Source organism: Hemitrygon akajei, chromosome 5 (assembly GCF_048418815.1).
Source record: "Hemitrygon akajei chromosome 5, sHemAka1.3, whole genome shotgun sequence".
In the NCBI taxonomy this organism is placed as follows: Eukaryota; Metazoa; Chordata; class Chondrichthyes; order Myliobatiformes; family Dasyatidae; genus Hemitrygon; species Hemitrygon akajei.
In genome coordinates this window covers 4,340,887-4,351,085 of record NC_133128.1, presented here as the reverse complement: position 1 = coordinate 4,351,085, position 10,199 = coordinate 4,340,887, and positions in this window count along the sequence as shown.

Here is a 10,199-nt window from a genome sequence, read left to right as displayed (position 1 = left end):
GGGCAAGTAAGGGGACAGCGAGCAGTCGGGTTATGTGTGGCCACTCACTGCTGCCTGTACAGTCAGGTTGTGTTCTAGGTTCCTACATTACTGGCAAGCTGAGGGATCTCACACACACTTCTATCAGATCCTACCATCTATAGCATTCCTGTCACCTCCTAGCCTCTGCCACTATTCCCACTCTCCCCTCCCTCCATCTGCCTATCACCCTCCTCACCCGGATCCACTCATCACCTCCCAGACTTGTTCCACCTATAACACCAGCCTGTGTGTGGAAAAAGTTGCTCCCTGTCCTCTCTTTTCATCCTCCATCTTTCAGTTCAGCTGAATGGTTTTGACCTGAAATATCGACAGAGCATTCTCCTCTTGCCCACATACGGATGCTGCTCGACCCACTGCTCCTCCAGCATCTTTTATTCTGCCATTGCTGCCATCACTGTCTGGCCTCTGCTAGTACCCCAGCGGACAAGCCTGTGGTTCATTCTCTGCTCCCAGGGTCGGGCTAAGATCAGTCTGTGAGTGCAGGGAGAGAGGATCAAATGGGGGCTAATGGATGTGTGTGGGATCTGCAAGACCTTGGATTCCCCTTGGTTTCTTGAGGTTGTCATAGCCAGAGGGAATGGGAAAGAGTTAGAGAGGGATAAGCTCCCAACAGTGGTGTTCAAATAGCAACGCCAATTGCATTGGTCTCTGCCATACCTTTGGGTTCATAAGCTACCTGGAGGGGGGAGCCTGCTACTTGGGCAATGGCGTGCTCTCTGTATTGTACTGCTGTGGCTCATGTATCAAACTAGGGCCCCAACCACTGGGGGCCCTGCTGTGTCCCAACCACAAGCAGATGCCACCTCCCCACTCCCACAGGAACAAACCACACTGCTCTGACATGGAAATCCTTCGCCATTCCTTCATCGGAACTGGATTCACAGCGGTGAAACTCCCCCCTTGACATGGGTGGACAGAACCACATTGTAAGGACTGCAGCAGGTCGAGAAGGCAGCTCACCATCAATTCTCAAAGGTAATTAAATGCTGTCTCAGCTAGGCAAGTTGACATTCTTTGAATAAATGAATGGAAAAAAGGTGACTGCACACATTCTGAGTGTTTTACAAAACTGATTCTAATTCAGGGTCTCGAACCAGAATGTCAGCAGTTACTTCCCCACCCCACCTCCCACCGACACTGTGTTCCTTCGGCATAAAGACATAGAAAAGAATTGGGCCATTCATGGCTGATGTATTATTCTTCTCAATCCCAACTCTTGCCTTTTCCCCATAACCTTCGACACTCTGACTAATCAAGAACCTATCGGCAAACGAGAATATCTGCTGATGCTGGAAATCCGAGCAACACACACAAAATGTTGGAGGAACTCAGCAGGCCAGGCAGCATCTAGGAAAAGAGAATCATCGACGTTTTGGGCCAAAACCACTTGGCAGGAGGGTTTCAGCTGGAAACATCGACTGTACTCTAGATGCTGAAGAACCTAACAGTCTGTGTTTTAAAGATACTCAGAATGACTTGGCCTCCACAGTCGCCCGTGGCATTGGATTTCCCAGATTCACCACTTCATAGCAAAATAAATTACTCATTTCTATTCTAAGTGGATGTTCCTCTATTCTGAAGCTGTGCCGTCTGGTCCTAGACTCACTCACTGTATAAAACATGCTCTTCACATTCATAAGAACATTAGGAGTAGGAGTAGGCCACCTGGCCATCGAGCCTACTCTGCCATTTAATAAGATCATGGCTGATCTGGCCATGGACTCATCTCCACCCACCTGCCTTTTCCCCATGACCCTTAATTCCCCTACTGTGAAAAATATAAACCAACCTTGTCTTAAATGTATTGACTGAGGTAGCCTCCACTGCTTCAGTCACGACTCTCTGGGAAAAGCAGTTCCTCCTCATCTCTGTCCTCAACCTACTCACCTGAATCTTGAGGCTATGTCCCCTAGTTCTATGCTCGCGTACCACTGGAAACAACTTTCCTGCCTCTCTCTTATCTACTCCTTTCATAATTTTATTTGCTTCTATAAGATCACCTCTGATCCTTCTGAGTTCCAGTGAGTACAGTCCCAGGCCACTCAGTCTCTCCTCACAATCTAACCCCCCCACCACCCCCACCATCTCTGGAATCAACCTGGTGAACCTCCTCTGCACAGCCTCCAAAGCCAGTATATCCTTCCTCAAGTAAGGAGACCAGAACTGCACACAGTACTCCAGGTGTGGCCTCACCAGTGCCCTGTACAGTTGCAGCACAACCTCCCTGCTCTTAAATTCAATCCCTCTAGCAATGAAAGCCAAAATTCCATTTGCCTTCTTGATAGCCTACTGTTCCTGCAAACCAACCTTTTGTGATTCATGCACAACCACTCCCAGTCCCTCTGCACAGCAGCATGCTACAGTCTTTTACCATTTAAATAATAATCTGATCTTCCATTTTTCCTTACAAAGTGAATGAACTCACATGAACCACTGTGTACTCCATCTGACAGACCCTTGCCCACTTAATTAACTGATCTATATCTCTATCTTCTGCACAATTTGCCTTTCTGCTCAATTTAGTATCATCAGCAAACTTAGATACACAACACTTGGTCCCTCTTCCAGTTGGTAATGTATATCATGAACAGTTGTGGGCCCAGCACCGACCCCCGTGGCACACCGCTCACCACTGATTGCCAACCAGAGTAACACCCATGTATCCCAGCTCTGCTCTCTATCGGTTAACCAATGCTCTGTCCTTGCAAATACATCACCCCCAAATCTACGCATCCTTATCTTATGAATGTCTTTTATGCGGCATCTTATCAGATGCATTCTGGAAATCCAAGTAAGTAACATCTATCTGTTCCCCTCTATCCACTGTGCTGGTTATCTTCTCAAACAACTCAACAACAAACAGGACCTGCCTTTGCTGAATCCATGCTGCGTCGGCCTGATGGATCCATTTCTTTCCAGATGCCTTGCTATCTCTTCAGTGATAGCTTCAAGCATTTTCCCAACTATGGATGTTAAACCAACTGGCCTGTAGTTACCTGCCTTTTGCTTACATCCTTTTTTGAACAGTGGCGTGACAATTGCCTTCTTCCAATCCACTGGGACATGCTCAGAGTCCAGAGAATTTTGGTAAATTATCACCAAAACCTCAACTATAACTTTGCTATTTCTTTCCGTACCTTGGGATACATTGCATCAGGACCAAGGACTTGTCTATCTTTAGGCCCACAGGTTTGCTCAGCACTACCTCTTCAGTGATAGCTATTGTAACGAGGTCTTCACCTCCCATTACATCCATAACATCTCTCTTCAACATGTTAAATGTGTCCTCCATCGTGAAGACCGACACAAAATTGTCTTTCGAAGCCTTGGTCATTTCCTCATTACGCAATATCAATTCTCCCTTCTCCTCCTCCAAGGGACCTGTGTTCTTTCTGACCTCCTTTTCCACTGTATATAATTTAAAACTTTTACTATCAGTTTTTATATTCTGTGCTAGTTTATTTTCATAATCTAGCTTCCCTTTCTTTATTGCTTGCTCAGTGGTTCTTTGTTGTTTTTTAAAGTTTTCCCAATCTTCCAGTTTCTCACTACTCTTGGTGACTTTGTATGCACGAGCTTTTAGTTTGATGCCTTCCTTTATTTCCTTAGTTATCCATGGTTTTCCCCACCCTTACTGCCCTTGCTTTTATCTGGAATATGCTTTTGTTGAGCATCGTGAAAAATCTCTTTGAAAGTCTTCCATTGTTCCTCAACCATCCCATCATATAGCCTGTATTCCAGGTCTACCCTATCCAACTCCTCCCTAATCTCATTGTTTAGGCACAATATACGAACGATTGCACCCTCCATCTGTCTGAGAAACTCAATCGTACTGTGGTCTCTCTTTCAAGACCACTCATTTTACCTGTCTTATTACACAAGACCAGATCCAAGTTAACACCTTCCCTTGTAGATTCAGTAACATGCTGTTCAAGAAATCTATGAAACCTTCCTCAAGACTGCCCTGACCAACTTGATTCCCCAATCTATGTGCAAGTTAAAGTCCCCACAACAACTTCTGTTCCATTCCTGCATGCCTCAGATCTTTCTCTGTTTATTGCCTGTGCCACTGTCATGTTATTATTCAGTGGCTGATAGACAACTCCCACCAGTGATTTTTCCCTTTACTATTCCTAATCTCTACCCAGATGGATTCAACAGTCTGCTCCTTTGATCTTATATCATCTCTCACTATCGCCCTGATCTCATCTTTAATTAACAGCGCTACCCCACCTTCCTTACCTTCCTGCCTATCCTTCTGTATTACCTGATATCCTTGGATATTTAATTCCCAATCCTCTCCACCTTGCAACCATGTTTCTGTAATGGCCACTAAATCAAGCCCCTTTGTACTGATTTGTGCCACAAGTTCACTGTTTCAAATACTACAGGAATTCAAATAGAGTGCCCTTATACTCATTGTGCCTTTAAAATCTAGTAATCTTTGTCTCTTTTTGCACTTGACTGCTATACTCCACCCTTTTCTCTTCTTTGTCTTTTTCTTTATCTTTGTTGACACTTCACTTTTTTGCTTTATCCATAATTCTCCAATCTGTTGAACCCAACCCTTTACTATTTAGTTTAAGGCCCTATCCACCACCCTAGTTATACAATTTGCTAGGATCCAGGTCCCATCAGAGTTCAGATGGAGCCTGTCCCATTGGTAGAGCTCCCTCCTTCCCCAATAATGATGCCAATTTCCCATGAATTAAAATCCACTTCCCCTACACCAATCCTTGAGCCACGCATTTAACTCTCTAATCTTCTTGATCCTATGCCAATTTGCATGTGGCTCAGGTAGTAATCCAGAGATTATCACCTTTTTGATTCTGTTTTTTAATTTAGCCCCTAGCTGCTCAAATTCCCTCAGCAGAACCTCTTTCCTTGTTCCTCATATGTTGTTGGTACCCACATGGACCACGACAACTGGACCTGTCCCCCTCCCACTGCAAATTCCTCTGTAGGTCAGATAAGATGTCTTGAACAGGGGTACCAGGCAGGTAACACAGCCTTCGGGATGCTCTATCCTCATGACAGGGAACTCTGTCTATTCCCCTGATTATACTATCCCCATTTGCCACTACATTTCTCTTCTTTCCCCTTTTATGAATGGCTCTCTGAGCTACGGTGTCACAGTTAGGTTGCTCATCCTTCCTACAGCCCCTACTCTCATCCACACAGGGAGCAAGAATCTCAGACCTGTTGGACAAGCTCAAGGGCTGAGGCTCCTCCAACACTGTCTATTGGATCCCACTACCCTCCTGACTTGCAGAAAACACTCTTGTCCCTGACAACAAACCAAATTTGAGGCAGCTAATCTAATTGGTGTGACTACCTCCTGAAACAGAGAATCCACGCAACACTCCCCAACCCTGATGTGCCACAGTGTTTGAAGCGCAGATTCCAGGTCATCAACTTTGAGCCTGAGTTCCTCGATCCGGCAACACTTGCTGCAGATGTGGTCACCAGGAACCACAATGGGGTTCATCTGCTCCGACATCATGTAGCTACAGCACATCACCTGATTCTGCATCGTCCCTACTTTATTGAATCAGTTGTAATTTAGTGATTTTTTATTCAAGCTACAAAAATTTTACCCGTTACACACCTGTGCCTCGTCCAGTAAACTATACCATGAAGTGATTTTAGTGATTTTTAGTGCCGCCTTGTTAGGCCTACAACAACTTTGCCACTATTGCAATTACTGGTTTGCCTTCTTTCTTTGAAACACACGTCTCTATTGACACTAGCACTAGTGAACTGCTTATGCAAAGGAGAAAAGTCTAGCTGCCCAAAACATGCTAACATTACATTTGCCTTCCAACTCAACCTGCAAGTTAACTTTTCAGCAATCCTGCACGAGGACTCCCGAGTTTCGTTTCAACTCAGATTGCTGAATTTTTGTCCCATTCAGAAAATAGTCCATGCCTTTACCAAAGTGCAAAACCATTCACTTCTCTGGACTATACTCTATCTGCCATTTCTTTGCCCATTCTCCCAAACTGTCTAAGCTCTTCTGTAGATTCCCTGCTGCCTCAACACTACCAGGCCTTCCACTAATTTTCACATCACCCACAAACTTGGTCACAAAGCCATCAATTCCATCATCCAAATTATTGGCATATAATGTGAAAAGTAGCAGTCGCAACACCAGATCCTGCGGAACGCTGTTGGTTACCGGCAATCAACCAGGAAAGGACCCCCTTTATTCCCACCCTTTGCCTCCTGCCAATCAACCAATCTTCTGTCCATACTAGCATCTCTCCTGTAATTCCATGGGCTCTTATGTTGTTAAGCAGCCTCATGTGCAGCGCCTTGTCACAGGGCTTCTCCAGTCAGCCCATCTGCCCATGCTTGCAGACGTCGTCTTATTAGACAGAGGTGCCACAACATTTTCCAGATGTGCTCCATACTGTCCCTACTAGCCCCCTGCAACACTGCCCCGCTTGTAGCTTGCAGCCCTGGAGCCAGTGAGACAGGGAAGAGGGCAGTCTGGTGTTCTGTGGGTGGTGAGATTGCTGCACTTTTATTGATGTAACCTACATTACTGTGTATTATCAATCAGAGAAGTTCACAATCTCTGTCCACATCAGCTGCCTATCTACGCCTTTTCTTCCAGGCAGATCCTTGTCCCACCCATGACCTCAAAATAAAAGTATAATTAAAGTACCTGTATGTCACCATTTTCTTGTAGGCATACTCAATAAATCCATAATAGAATAATAGCCATCGTAGAATCAATGAAATAAGGCAGCGATTGGGCATTCAGCCAGTGTAGCAATGCAAAAGTAAATAAAAAGTAATAACAAATAAACAGTAAGTATTGAAAACATGAAGAGAGGAGTCCTTGAAACTGAGTCCTTAGGTTGTGGGAATATTTCAGTGATGGGGGAGTGAAGTTGAGTGAAATTATCCCCTTTAGTTGAAGAACCTGATTGTTGAGGGGTAATAACTGTTCTGAACCTGGTGTGAGTACCTTCTTGATGACAGCAGTGAGAAGGGAGCATGATCTGGGTGGTGGGAGTCCCTGATGATGGATGCTGTTTTCCTGTGACAATGCTCCATGTAGGTGAGCCCAATGGTGTGAGGGCTTGACCAACAATGGACTGGGCTGTATTCGCTACTTTTTGTAGGATTTTCCGTTCAAGGGCATTTGTGTTTACATATGAAGCTGTGATGCAGCCAGTCACTATACTCCCCACTACACATCTATAGAAGTTTGTCAAAGTTTTAGATGCCATGAAGAATCTTCACAAACTGCTAAGGAAGTAGAGGTGCTGCCATGCTTTCTACATAATGCACTGAAGTGCTAGGCCCAGGAGAGATCCTCAGAAATGATAACACTGAGGAAGTTAATGTGTGCTGACCCTCTTCACCTCTGATCCCATGATGAGGACTGGCTCACAGAGCTCCTGAAGTCAATAATCAGCTCCTTGGTTTTGATGACATTGGTTGTTGTTGTGGCACAGGTTTTCAGTCTCATTTCTATACAGTATGCTGATTCATCACCTCCTTTGGTTCAGCCTACAACAGTGGTTTTGTCAACAAACTTGAATATGGCATTGGATCTGTGCTTTGCCACACAGTCTCAGGGTAAAGTGAATAGAGCAGGGTGCTGAGCACCAGTGCTGATGAAGTTTGTGGAGACATTACCAATTCAAACTGACTGGGGTTCTCAAGTGAAGCAGTTGAAGATCCAATTGCACAAGGAGGTATTGAGGCCAAGGTCTTGGAGCTTATTGATAGGTTTTGAGAAGATGATAGTATTGAATGCCAAGCTGTAGCCGATAAAGAACATCATGATGTATGCACCTTTGACAATAGACAATAGGTGCAGAAGTAGACCATTCGGCCCTTTGAGCCTGCACCGCCATTTTGAGATCATGGCTGATCATCTACTATCAATACCCGGTTCCTGCCTTGTCCCCATATCCCTTGATTCCCCTATCCATAAGATACCTATCTAGCTCCTTCTTGAAAGCATCCAGAGAATTGGCCTCCACTGCCTTCCGAGGCAGTGCATTCCAGACCCCCACAACTCTCTGGGAGAAGAAGTTTTTCCTTAACTCTGTCCTAAATGACCTACCCCTTATTCTTAAACCATGCCCTCTGGTACTGGACTCTCCCAGCATCTGGAACATATTTCCTGCCTCTATCTTGTCCAATCCCTTAATAATCTTATATGTTTCAATCAGATCCCCTCTCAATCTCCTTAATTCCAGCATGTACAAGCCCAGTCTCTCTAACCTCTCTGCGTAAGACTGTCCAGACATCCCAGGAATTCACCTCGTGAATCTACGCTGCACTTCCTCTACAGCCAGGATATCCTTCCTTGACCCTGGAGACCAAAACTGTACACAATACTCCAGGTGTGGTCTCACCAGGGCTCTGTACAAATGCAAGAGGATTTCCTTGCTCTTGTACTCAATTCCCTTTGTAATAAAGGTCACCATTCCATTAGCCTTCTTCACTGCCTGCTGCACTTGCTCATTCACCTTCAGTGACTGATGAACAAAGACTCCTAGATCTCTTTGTATTTCTCCCTTACCTAACTTTACACCGTTCAGATAATAATCTGCCTTCCTGTTCTTATTCCCAAAGTGGATAACCTCACACTTATTCACATTAAACGTCATCTGCCAAGTATCTGCCCACTCACCCAGCCTATCCAAGTCACCCTGAATTCTCCTAACATCCTCATCACATGTCACACTGCCACCCAGCTTAGTATCATCAGCAAATTTGCTGATGTTATTCTCAATGCCTTCATCTAAATCGTTGACGTAAATTGTAAACAGCTGTGGTCCCAATACCGAGCCCTGTGGCACCCCACTAGTCACCACCTGCCATTCCGAGAAACACCCATTCACCACTACCCTTTGCTTTCTCTCTGCCAACCAGTTTTCTATCCATGTCAATGTCTTCCCCCCAATACCATGAGCTTTGATTTTACCCACCAATCTCCTCTGTGGGACCTTATCAAATGCCTTCTGAAAATCGAGGTACACTACATCCACTGGATCTCCCCCGTCTAACTTCCTGGTTACATCCTCGAAAAACTCCAACAGATTAGTCAAGCATGATTTACCCTTGGTAAATCCATGTTGGCTCGGCCCAATCCTATCACTGCTATCTAGATATGCCAATATTTCATCTTTAATAATGGACTCTAGCATCTTCTCCACCACCGATGTCAGGCTGACAGGTCGATAGTTCTCTGTTTTCTCCCTCCCTCCTTTCTTAAAAAGTGGGATAACATTAGCCATTCTCCAATCCTCAGGAACTGATCCTGAATCTAAGGAACATTGGAAAATGATTACCAATGCATCCGCAATTTCCAGGGCCACCTCCTTTGGTACCCTAGGATGCAGACCATCTGGACCTGGGGATTTGTCAGCCTTCAGTCCCATCAGTCTACTCATCACCGTTTCCTTCCTAATGTCAATCTGTTTCATTTCCTCTGTTACCCTATGTCCTTGGCCCATCCATACATCTGGGAGATTGCTTGTGTCTTCCTTAGTGAAGACAGATCTAAAGTACTTATTAAATTCTTCTGCCATTTCTCTGTTTCCCATAACAGTTTCACCCAATTCATTCTTCAAGGGCCCAACATTGTTCTTAACTATCTTCTTTCTCTTCACATGCCTAAAAAAGCTTTTGCTATCTTCCTTTATATTCCTGGCTAGCTTGTGTTCGTACCTCAGTTTCTCTCCCCGTATTGCCTTTTTAGTTAAGTTCTGTTGTTCCTTAAAAATTTCCCAATCATCTGTCCTCCCACTCACCTTAGCTCTGTCATACTTCCTTTTTCTTAATGCTATGCAATCTCTGACTTCCTTTGTCAACCACTGTGGCCCCTTTCCCCCCTTTGAATCCTTCCTTCTCCGGGGGATGAACTGATTTTGCACCTTGTGCATTATTCCCAAGAATATCTGCCATTGCTGTTCCACTGTCTTTTCTGCTAGGATATCCATCCAGTTAACTTTGGCCAGCTCCTCCCTCATGGCTCCATAGTTTCCCCTGTTCAACTGCAACACTGACACCTCCGAGCTGCCCTTATCCTTCTCAAATTGCAGATAAAAACTTATCATATTATGATCACTACCTCCTAATGGCTCCTTTACTTCAAGATCACTTATCAAATCCTGTTCATTACATAA